General features: G+C 50.7%; 1 protein-coding gene across 1 annotated transcript in view; it reads right to left on the bottom strand.

The window, feature by feature from the left end:
* Positions 1-12288, bottom strand: part of RASSF4 (Ras association domain family member 4) — a 101422-nt gene that overhangs the window by 72218 nt on the left and 16916 nt on the right. The gene's annotated exons all lie outside the window — the stretch shown is intronic.

Genomic DNA, 12288 nt, shown 5'->3' with positions numbered 1-12288 from the left:
TCCCGCAGGACGGAGGGGAGGAGCGGAACGTTCGCGGAAAAGGAGAGAGAGTGCGGCCCAGTGAGTGCGGGGGGGCATCGGAGGAGTGAAGCGGGCAAGCCGGCGGGTCCCGGGAGAGGAGCGCGGAGCGATACGGACGGGATCGCTCATAACCGTGTCTTATTAAAAGGGCTGGTGACCAAAGGGCTCACTGTAAAACCGTGCCCTTCCCTGGCAAGTAGGAGGCCCCCCCCCCCCGATGCCAGCCGTCACGGCCCACTGCCCACCGCCTCTTCCCCTCCCCGCACCTCCCTGGGCCGCCGTAGGTCAAAGGGCAAAGGGGTAGGGGGTCTTTTCGCCTGGGTACCCAGTTTGCCTTTTCATCCTCTGACGGTCGGTCTGTGTGTATAGCTGGCTGGGGGCGGGCCGGGGAGGAGGGCAGAGGGGAGGGCACGGGGGGGTGGCAGAGGGGAGGGCACGGGAAAGGGAGGACTGGGGGGATGTGGGCACGGGGAGGGCACGGGGGAGAGAGGTGGGGGCATGGGGGGGAAGGAAGGCCGGGGGAGGGCATGGGAAAGGGAGGACTGGGGGGATGCGGGTACAGGGAAGGCACGGGGGGAAGAGGTGTGGGCGTAGGGGGGGAAGGAAGGCCTGGGGAGGGCATGGGAAAGGGAGGACTGGGGGGATGAGGGCACGGGGGGGAGAGGTGTGGGCATGGGGGGGAAGGGAGGCCGGGGGAGGGCACGGGAAAGGGAGGACTGGGGGGACGTGGACATTGGGAGGGCACGGGGGGGAGAGGTGTGGGCATGGGGGGGGCAGGAAGGCCGCGGGAGGGCACGGGCAGGGAGTGACAGGGAGGGCAGCGGGGGGCAGAGTTGAGTGCGTGGGAATAGGGAAGGGCCTGCCGAGGGAGGGCAAGGGGAAGGAGGCGGGAGAGTGGGGTGGGCAGGGGGAAGGAGGGCTGGGAGGGCTCGGGCAGGAAGGGCCGGGACTGGTGAGGGCACGGGGAAAGGCACGGGGACGTACAGTGCTCCGCGCTTGGCGCGTAGGAAGCGCTTAGCCAACAGCATCATTATCAGGTAGGGAGGGCTGGGGAGCGGTGAGGGCACGGGGAAGGGGAAGGGCACAGACCGGTAAGAATAATAACGACGATAATAATGGCGTTCGTTAGCCGCTTCTACGTGCCAAGCGCCGTCCTAAGCGCTGGTAGATGTCAGGGTGTCCCACGTGACACTCGCCGTCTCAATCCCCATTTTCCAGATGAGATGCCAGAGGCCCAGAGGGGTGAAGTGAGTCGCCCAAGGTCACGCAGCAGACAAGCGGCGGAGACGGGATTAGAACCCGGATCCTCTGACTCCCAGGCCCGGGCTCCCGTCACCAGGCCGGGCGGCTTCTCGTCCAGCGCTCGGCGCTCAGTACGGTGCCCGGCACTTAGGAAGCGCTTACCGGATAGCATCCTGACGAGGTAGGGAGGGCACGGGGAAGGGCAGAGGTAGGCACGGTGCTCCGCGCGCAGTAAGCGCTTAACAGATAGCTTCGTGACGGGGTAGAGGTAGGTAGGGTGCTCGGCGCTTAGCACGGCGCTTGGCACAGAGTGAGCCCTTAAGAAAGAGTATCGTCGTGAGGCGGGGTAAGGGCCGAGGTAGCAGAGCGCTCGGCACCTAGTAAGCGCTAAATAGCATCGTCGAGAAGCGGCGTGGCTCAGTGGAAAGAGGCCCGGGCTTGGTCGTCAGAGGTCGTGGATTCGAATCCCTGTTCTGCCACTCAGCTGCTGACTGTGGGCGAGTCACTTCACTTCTCTGTGCCTCGGTGCCCTCATCTGTAATAATAATAATAACACTGTTGGTATTTGTTAAGCGCTCATAGGTGCCGAGCACTTGTTCTAGGCGCTGGGAGATACGGGGAATCAGGTTGACCCACGTGGGCTCGCACACTTTTAATCCCTATTTACAGATGAGGGGACCGAGGCCCAGAGAAGTGAAGTGACTCGCCACGGTCACACAGCTGACAAGCGGCAGCCGGGAGTCGAACTCTTGACCTCTGACTCCGAAGCCCAGGCTCTTTCCACTGAGCCACGCTGCTTCTCATAATCTGTAAAATGGGGATTAACTGTGAGCCTCACGTGGGACGACCCGATGACCCCGTATCTCACCCCGGTGCTCTGCACATAGTAAGCGCTTAACAGATACCAACATCATCATTAGGTAGGGTGGGAGGGGGCAGGGGCAGGGCAGAGGTAGGTAGAGCGCTCGGCGCTTAGTACGGTGCTCGGCCCTTAGTAAGGGTTTAACCAATAGCATCACTATGAGGTAGGGCGGGGTGGGAAGGGGGAGGGTCTAAGCGCTCAGTCCAGAGCTCCCCGTCTCAATCCCCATTTTCCAGATGAGATGCCAGAGGCCCAGAGGGGTGAAGTGACTCGCCCAAGGTCACGCAGCAGATGAGTGGCGGAGACGGGATTAGAACCCGGATCCTCTGACTCCCAGGCCCGGGCTCCCGTGAAGCGCTCAGTACATAGTAACGCCGGTGTCTGTTAAGCGCCGGCTAGGTGGTCGCTAGGTGCCGAGCCCTATTCTAAGCGCTGGGGGCGGGGATATCGAGGTCATCGGGCGGGGGAGGGGGGGGTCCCACTTGGGGTTCACGGTCTCCATCCCCATTTCGCAGATGAGGGCACCGAGGCCCACAGAAGTGAAGTGAGCGGCGGGATTGGAACCCACGGCCCCCGACTCCCCAGCCCCGGTTCTCCCCCCCGAGCCGCAAGAGACACCGTCGGATGAACGACCGGGGCGGGGAGAGGGTCGCCCAGCGCTGGGCGCACGGGTAAGGGAAGAGAAGCAGCGGGGCTCAGCGGCAAGACTCCGAGGTGGTGGGTTCGAATCCCCGCTCCGCCGCTCGTCAGCTGTGCGACTTTGGGCCAGTCAACTTCGCTTGTCGGGGGCCTCAGGGGGCTCATCCCGGACAATGGGATGAAGACCGGTGAGGTCCACGGGGGACCGCCCTCGGATCCCCCCAGCGCTTTAGAACAGTGGCTCTGCCCAGCGTGGGCGCTTTAGCAGATAGCGGCATCTATTGTTGGAAGGCTTTAGCAGGTGGGAGGAGGAAGGAGGAGGAGGAAGGAGGGAGAAGGAGGAGAGGAAGGAGGGGGTCGCACTCACCGCTCCCGCTCCGGCTCCCCGCCTCCGGCTCCTGCAGCGCCCCGCTTCCGCCCCCCGGCCCCCGGCCCCGCCCATCCCGCGCAGGCCCCGCCCCCCCGCCCCGCCCGCCAATCCGCCGCGCTCCTCGCCGCCCGCAGGCCCGCCCACCTCCCCGCCCCGCCAATGGCGAGCTCCGGCCCCGCCCGGGCCCCGCCCCCGCTCCCTCCCTCCCTCATTCACTCCGTCGTATGGATTAGGCATCGTTCGTTCGTTCGTTCATTCACTCCATCGTAATAATAATAATGTGGGTATTTGTTAAGCGCTTCCTAGGGTGCCGAGCACTGTTCTAAGCGCTGGGGGAGACCACGGGGCCATCAGGTCGTCCCCCGTGGGGCTCACAGGCTATCCCCCATTTGACAGAGGAGGGAACTGAGGCCCAGAGAAGTGAAGTGACTCGCCCACAGTCACCCAGCCGACAAGTGGCAGAGCTGGGATTCGAACTCACGAGCCCTGACTCCAGAGCCCGGGCTCTTTCCACTGAGCCACGCCTGTATGATTAATAATGTCGGTATGTGTAAGCGCTGTGGCTAAGCGCTGGGTAGCCCCAGGGGAATCAGGTCGCCCACGTGGGCTCCCGTTCTCCATCCCCATTTTACAGATGGGGGAACTGAGGCCCAGAGAAGTGAAGTGACTCGCCCACAGTCCCCCGGCTGACAGGTGGCCGAGGCGGGATTCGAACCCCTGACCCTCTGACTCCAAAGCCCGGGCTCTTGCCACTGAGCCACGCTGCTTCTCTAGTCTGCGTTGGTTCCGGCGTATTGATTAGTCCTCGTCATTCGCTCCGCTCGCTCCGTCGTGTCGATTAGTCTTCGTTCGTTCCGTCGTATTGATTAGTCTTTGTTCATTCACTCATTCGCTCCATCGTGTCCATTAAGTCTTCGTTCATTCATTCGCTTCCACGGATGGGTGGTCTTTGTGCATTCCATCGTCAGTGATTGATTGGTCTTCATTCATTCCACCGCTATTGACTGGTCTTCATTCATTCCATCGGATTGATTAATCTTAGTTGGTCCCATCGTATTGATTAGTCTTCATTCATTCATTCCTTGCATCGTATTGATTAGTCTTCGTTCATTCCATCATATTTATTGGTATTCGTTCGTTCACTCCATTGAATTGATTAGTCTTCATTCATTGCGTGGCTCAGTGGAAAGAGCCCAGGCTTGGGAGTCAGAGGTCATGGGTCTAATCCCAGCTCCGCTGCTTGTCAGCTGTGTGACTTTGGGCGAGTCACTTCACTTCTCTGGGCCTCAGTTCCCTCATCCGGAAAATGGGGATGAAGACCGTGAGCCCCACAGGGGTCAACCTGATTACCTTGTATCCTCCCCGGTGCTTAGAACAGTGCTTTGCACAGAGTAAGCGCTTAACAAATCCCATCGTATTATTGTTATTATTCATTCATCCTATTTATTAGTATTCATTCATTCCACCGTATTTATTAATCTTCATTCATTCATTCCACCGTATTGATTAGTCTTCGTTCATTCATTCGGCCCATCGTATTTATTAGCATTCGTTCATTCCATCGTACTGATTAGTATTCATTCCATCGTATTGATTAGTATTCGTTCATTCATTCCATTGCATTTATTAGTGTACATTCATTCAACGGTATTGATCAGCATTCATTCCATCGCGTTTATTAGTATTCGTTCATCCATTCATCCCATCGTATTGATTGGTATTCGTTCATTCAATCGTATTTATTAGTATTCATTCACTCATTCATTCATTCATCGAATTTATTAGTGTTCATTCATTCAATCATATTTATTAGTATCTGTTCATTCATTCATCCCACCGTATTTATTAGTAGATACCTGTCTACTTGTTTTGTGTTTTTTTTGTCTCCCCCTTTCACGCTGCGAGCCCGTCGTTGGGCAGGGATTGTCTCCATCTGTTGCCGTATTGTACTTTCCAAGTGCTCAGTACAGTGCTCTGCACACAGTAAGCGCTCAATAAATACGATTGAATGAATGAATGATTGCTGTGTGACTCATTAATCAATGAAGTTCTCTTTGCCTCAGCTAACTCGACTCTAAAATGGGAATGAAGGCTGTGAGCCCCATGGGGAACAGGTTCTGTGTCCATCTGCATACGCTTGTATCCACCCTAGGACTTTAGTACAGCGCCTGGCACAAAATTAGTGCTTAGCAATTTCCATTATTATTATTATTGTTGTTATAATTATAGTTAATCTAATTCATTCAAAATTCAGAAAGAAAATTTTAGGTAGACGGTCCGAAGAAGAATAGATCTGTAGCTTCAAAGATTAATTGATATGCAGGGTTAGATCTTGAAGTGGAATCTGGAAGAGTATCCGTACTCTTCTCCCCTTCTTTTCCCTTATTCCCTCTCCCTTCTGCATCCCCCTTGCATTTAGAATTGTACCTTGAAGCACTTATTACTACTAGAAATAATTTTGGCATTTGTTAAGTGCTTCCTATGTGTCAGGCTCTGTACTAAGCACTGGAGTGGATAATAATAATAATAATAATGATGTTAAGCGCTTACTATATGCCAAACACTGTTCTAACCGCTAAGGTAGATACAAGGTAATCAGCTTGTCAAACGTGGGGCTCACAGTCTTCATCCCCATTTTACAGATAAAGTCACTGAGGCACGGAGAAGTTGAGTGGCTTGCCCCAGGTCACACAGCAGACAAGTGGCGGAGTCAGGATTAGAACCCATGTCCTCTGACTCCCAAGCCTGGGCTCTTTCCACTGAGCCACGCTCCTTCTCTACAATGAGGTTCATTCATTCATTCCATCGATTTATTGAGCGCTTCCTGTGTGCAGAGCACTGTGCTACACGATTGGAAAGTACAATTCAGCAACAAATAGCCACAGTCTCTGGCGCGTGTGGGGCTCACAGTCTCAATCTCCATTTTCAAGATACGGTAACTGAGGCCCAGAGAAGTGAAGTGATTTGCCCAGGTCACACAGCAGACAAGTGGTGGAAATGGGATTAGAACCCACGACCTTCGGACTCCCAGACCTGTGCTCTACCCATTACGCCACGCCGCTTCTCTTGACGTCCACCACTCCAACCCTGGTTTCTCATCCTTTATTTATTCGTTCATTCATTCAATAGCATTTACTGAGCGCTTACTAGGTGCAGAGCACTGTCCTAAGCGCTTGGAATGTACAATTCAGCAACAGATAGAGACAATCCCTGCCCATCGACGGGTTTACAGTCTAATCTGGGGAGGCGGACAAAAACGAGACAACTTGATCGCAATGAATTTACATATCCATATTTTATTTTAATGCCTGTCTACCCTTCTAGATAGTAAGCTCCTGTGGTCAGGGAGCGTGTCCACTAACTTTGTTGTACTGTAACAGTAATAATTATTATTATGGTATTTGTTAAGCGCTTACTATGTGCCAAGCACTGTTCTAAGTGCCGGGGTAGGTACAAGATAATCAGGTTGTCCCAAGTGGGGCTCACAGTCTTAATCTCCATTTAACAGATGAGGTAACTGAGGCACAGAGAAGTTAAGTGACTTGCCTAAAGTCACACAGCCGACGAGTGTCAAAGTATCAAGTGACAAGTGGCAGAGCCGGGATTAGAACCCACGACCTCTGACTCCCAAGCCCGGGCTCTCTCCACTAAGCCACGCTGCTTCTCGTAGCCACCCTGCTTCTCATACACTCTGCTTCTCTGCACACTCCCAAGTGTTTAGTGCAGTGCCCGGCACATAGTAAGCACTCATTAAATAACACGGATTGATAGAGTAGCATTTCTTAACATCAACTTTATGTGACACCTAAACTAACTATAGGCTGAAAGAAAAGAATCCTAAGAAAGAATCCTGTTTTTGAAGTATTTCCCGTAGGGGACAGAGACTGTGTCTGATTTGAAGCAGCGAAGCAGCGGGGCTTAGTGGAAAGAACCCAGGCTGGAGAGTCAGAGGGCGTGGGTTCTTATCCCGCCTCAGCCACTTGTCTGCTGGGTGACCTTGGGCGAGTCACTTCACTTCTCTGTGCCTCAATTACCTCATCCGTAAGAAAATGGGAATTAAAAAATGTGAGCCCCACGTGGGACCATCTGATCACCCTATATCTAGCCCAGCGCTTAGAACAGTGCTCTGCACATAGTAAGTGCTTAACAGATACCATTATTATTATTATTATTTGATTACCTTGTATCTAGCCCAATGTTTTCTACAGTGTTTGATCCATAGAATGTGCTTAATAACTATTAGTAATAATAATAATAATAATGTTGGTATTTGTTAAACACTTACTATGTGCAGAGCACTGTTCTAAGCACTGGGGTAGACACAGGGGAATCAGATTGTCCCACGTGGGGCTCACAGTCTTAATCCCCATTTTACAGATGAGGTAACTGAGGCACAGAGAAGTGAAGTGACTTGCCCACAGTCACACAGCTGACAAGTGGCAGAGCTGGGATATTGTTATTGTTGTGAGGATGAGATATGATAAAAGGGAGTATCTCAAATGCTTAGTACAGTCCTCTGCATACTGCAAGGGCTTAATAAAAATGATTGACTAAATGATTGATCGATTAATTGATTGATTAGGGGCATACCAGGTTGGCTTGGACGTGGGAGAGTCCAGTGCAGAAGAGGGGGAAGAGGTCAACTTGGGTCAGATAGAGGGGACAGAGAGGAATGGAACGGAGGGAGCCAGAAGCAGAGAGCTTTGAAAATCCATCAGGGGTATTTCACTGAGCTCGTACTGCGTGCAGAGTAATAATAATAATAATAATAATGATATTGGTTAAGCTCTTACTATGTGCCAGGCACTGTTCTAAGCGCTGGGGTAGATACGAGGTCATCAGGTCATCCCACGTGGCGCTCACAGTCTTTATCCCCATTTTACAGCTGAGGTAACTGAGACACAGAGAAGTGAAGTGGCTTGCCCAAGGTCACACAGCGGACAAGTGACAGAGTCGGCATTAGAACCCGCATCCTCTGATTCCCATGCCCGGGCTCTTGCCACTAAGCCACCCTGCTTCTCAATGAGAGATTAGTTGAAGAAAAGCAATACTCTGGCTATCGTGGGAATGGCCCACGTCACGGAGCACAAGGAAGAGTGAGAAAGGGAAGGGAACACAGAGGCAAGAAATGAAAAAAGATTAACTTGTTAGGTCTAACCTTAAGCCAGAGCCCAGAGGGAAACTAATAGAATTGAAAGAGACCCAGAATCAACAGGGAAGACAAAAGAAGCAGGAAACAGAGGAGGGTGAAAAGTGGCAAGAGAAGCAAGATTTTTAATGTCCAATAAGTCTTCAAACATGCACCGTACTAAACGCTTGGGAGTGTACAGTGCAGTCCCAACCTCCTGTCTCTCTCCGCTTCAGTCCACTTCACTCTGCTGCCTGGATTATCTTTCTACAGAAGCTCCCTGGGCATGTCTCTCCCCTCCTCAACAACTTCCAGTGGTTGCCTATCAACCTTCACACGAAGCAAAAACTCCTCACCTTCGGCTTCAAAGCTGTCCATCCCCTTGCCCCCTCCTACGTCACCTCCCTTCTCTCCTTCTACAGCCCAACCGGCACACTTCACTTTTCTGCCACTCACCTCCTCACGGTCCCCCTTTCGCACCTTTCCTGCCGTTGACCCCTGGCCCACATCCTACCATTATCCTGGAACGCCCTCCCTCCTCAAATCCGCCAAACTAGCACACTTCCCTCCTTCAAAGCCCTCCTGAGAGCTCACCTCTTCCAGGAGGCCTTCCCAGACAGAGCCCCCCTTTTCCTCTGCTCCTCCTCCCCTCCCCATCTCCTCGACTCCCTCCCTTTTCCCCCCACAGCGATTCCGTATATATGTACGTATTTCTAAAACTCAACATGTCCAAGACTGAGCTCCTTATCTTTCCTCCCACACCCTGTCCCCTCCCTGACTTTCCCGTCACCGTGGACGGTACGACCATCCTTCTCGTCTCACAGGCCCGCAACCCTGGTGTCATCCTCGACTCCGTTCTCTCGTTCACCCCACACGTCCAATCCGTCACCGACGCCCGCCGGTCTCACCTTCACAACGTCGCCAAGATCCGCCCTTTCCTCTCCATCCAAACTGCTACTTTGTTGGTACAAGGTCTTATAACATCCCGACTAGATTATTGCGTCAGCCTCCTCTCTGATCTCCCATCCTCCTGTCTCTCCCCGCTTCAGTCTATACTTCATTCCGCTGCCTAGATTATCTTTCTACAGAAACACTCTGGGCATGTCACTCCCCTCCTCACAAATCTCCAGTGGTTGCCTATCGGCCTCCGGACAAAACAAACACTCCTCACTCTTGGCTTCAAACCTCTCCATCCCCTTGCCCCCTCCTACCTCACCTCCCTTCTCTCCTTCTTCAGCCCACCCCTACTCTCCGCTCCTCTGCAGCTCACCACCTCACGGTGCCTCATTCTCGCCTATCCCGCCATCAACCCCTGGCGCACGTCCTACCTCTGACCTGAAATATCCTCCCTCCTCACCTCCGCCAAACTAGCTCTCTTTCCCCCCTTCAAAGCCCTCCTGAGAGCTCACCTCCTCCAGGAGGCCTTTCCAGACTGAGCCCTCCCTTTCCCTCTGCTCTACCCCCTTCCCCGCCCCACAGCACTTGTGCATATTTGTATATAGTATTTATTACTCTATTTTATTAATGGTGTATATATCTATGATTCTATTTTTCTTGATGGTATCGATGCCTGACTTCTCGTTTTGTTTTCTTGTCTGTCTCCCCTTTTTGGACTGTGAACCCCTTGTTGGGCGGAGATTGTCTCTGTTGCCGAATCGTATATTCCAAGCGCTTAGTACAAGGCTCTGCACACAGTAAGCGTTCAATAAATATGAATGAATGGATATTTATAATTCTATTTATTTATATTAATGATGTGCATATATCTATAATTCTATTTATTTATATTGATGCCTGTTTCCTTGTTTTGATGCCTGTCTCCCCTCTTCTAGACTGTGAGCCCACTGTGGGAAGGGATTGAGTGTTGCAGAATTATACTTTCCAAGCACTTAATACAGAGCTCTACAAACAATAAACGCTCAATAAATGCGATTGAATGAATGAAGGAATGAGTAGGCATATTCCCAGCCTCCAAGAGTTTACAGTCTGGAGGAGTAACTTACTTGATGATGGATATTAAAGATAGAGTGGAAATCCCAGAGACAAGGTTTAGCAGGGGACTGATTTTCTCCTTGGAGATCTAAAGCCTTTCTCCTCCGGAGAGTTGGTACTTGTGGAGTTCTGTGGTAAACAAAAGCCCTTTGAACAGTGGGGCAGAATTATATTTGCCTTGCGAGTAGGAGAAAATGGCTTTCTTCTAGGATTTTGTCTAGCTCTAGATGTTATCTGCCACTTACGGATACCATGACTATATCTGAACATCTACTTCAACTTATTTAGTTTATAATTTCTAGAGATACCATTGCCAAAAGAAATAATAAAAAGATTTGATTGTCTCTATTATTGGGGCTTCCTTTAGTCTGCTTGGAGGCTGTAAAACTATTTTAAAGACTTGTGAAGGCACCTAAATGATTGCTATTTTTCAACTGTAAGCCCGTCGAAGGGCAGGGACCGTCTCTATCTGTTACCGATTTGTACATTGCAAGCGCTTAGTACAGTGCTCTGCACATAGTAAGCGCTCGATAAATACTATTGAATGAATGAATGAATGAATAAACTGCTAGCAATTAATTCATGGCATTAATTCAGCAGTTTCTATGTGCATGTCAGTGTACTAAGAGCTGGGGGAGTCTAATTAGACTAAGTTGTCATGGTCACCTACTGCAAGGAGCCTCCGATCTTGGTTTATTGTATAAATACATTGATTTCTTTCTGCCTTTCCATAGTTTATTTCGAGTTTCCAGAATGTACTCTGAATAACAGTTGACCTTTTGAAGAAATCACCGGTTGAAGGTTTGAAGGTGCAAATCCAAAATAACCGGGCTGCGTTTAATCGGGAAATTTTGTGCAGTTAAAAATTAATGCTAAGTTAAAGCAAGTTGCATACAGATGATTCAGCTCTATTTCAAAAGCACTAAAGCAGTAGCCATACAAAAAAGCAAAAAATATCTTTAGATCTCTTTGGGTCACTTTGTAGCCTAGAGACACAATGTCATAATTTGGTGTTATCTTAAACACTGGAATTGTTTTCTATGTTTCTGGACCATTTCCTCATTCCTTCACAAAACTTTTCTACCATACTTCCTGAAACATGATCTGATTTCTAATATCGCCTGGTTTTCATTTAAAAAAAATCCATCCAATGATAGTAATCGTGGCATTTGTTAAGCGCTTACTATGTGCCAGGCACTGTACTACGCGCTGGGGTGGATACAAGCAGATCGGGTTGGACACAGTCCCTGTCCCAGGTGGGGCTCAGAGCCTCAATCCCCATTTTACAGATGCGGTCACTGAGGCCCAGAGAAGTGAAGTGACTTGCCCATATTCACACAGCTGACAAGTGGCAGAGCTGGGATTCGAACCCATGACCTCTGACTCCCCAGCCCATGCTCTTTCCACTGAGCCAAGCCGTTTCTCTAGTACAGTGCTTTGCTCATAGTAACCACTCAATAAGTACTCTTGATTGACCGATTGATGAATAAGCCATAGTGAATCTCTCAAAGACTTCAAAAGTTTTCTTAGATCCCATCGATAAATGATATTTCCTTCCCAATTTAGATTTAAATTTCACTGATACATGTGAGCTTAAAGCCTTCTCTTAGCTGACTTTTAGCTCCGCTCCTTGTATAATTCACCCAGAGGAAGTGAAAATGTGATTGAGTTTGGGGATTCCTTGGAGGAAGACAGCTGGGTTTGGAACAGGATGTAGGACTGAGGTAAGGCCCTCAAAATAATCACTGAAACTTCTGCTCCGGGAAAATTGCTTCATCGAAACGACTCTTTACGCGCCCTGGGACATCTCTTCACTCTGCTGCAACTTGAGGAACAGATTCTGTTTGAAATCTGCTCAGATTCATTTGAGATTCGTGGCTTAGTGGAAAGAGCCCGGGCTTGGGAGTCAGAGGTCGTGGGTTCTAATGCCGACTCTGCCAATTGTCTGCTGTGTGACCTTGGGCAAGTCACTTCACTTCTCTGGGCCTCAGTTACCTCATCTGTAAAAATGGGGATTTAAAAATTTTGAGCTCC

This window comes from Ornithorhynchus anatinus, chromosome 3, assembly GCF_004115215.2.
Source record: "Ornithorhynchus anatinus isolate Pmale09 chromosome 3, mOrnAna1.pri.v4, whole genome shotgun sequence".
In the NCBI taxonomy this organism is placed as follows: Eukaryota; Metazoa; Chordata; class Mammalia; order Monotremata; family Ornithorhynchidae; genus Ornithorhynchus; species Ornithorhynchus anatinus.
The sequence above is the reverse complement of the archived record's forward strand: the minus strand, read 5'-3'. Positions and strand labels throughout refer to the sequence as shown.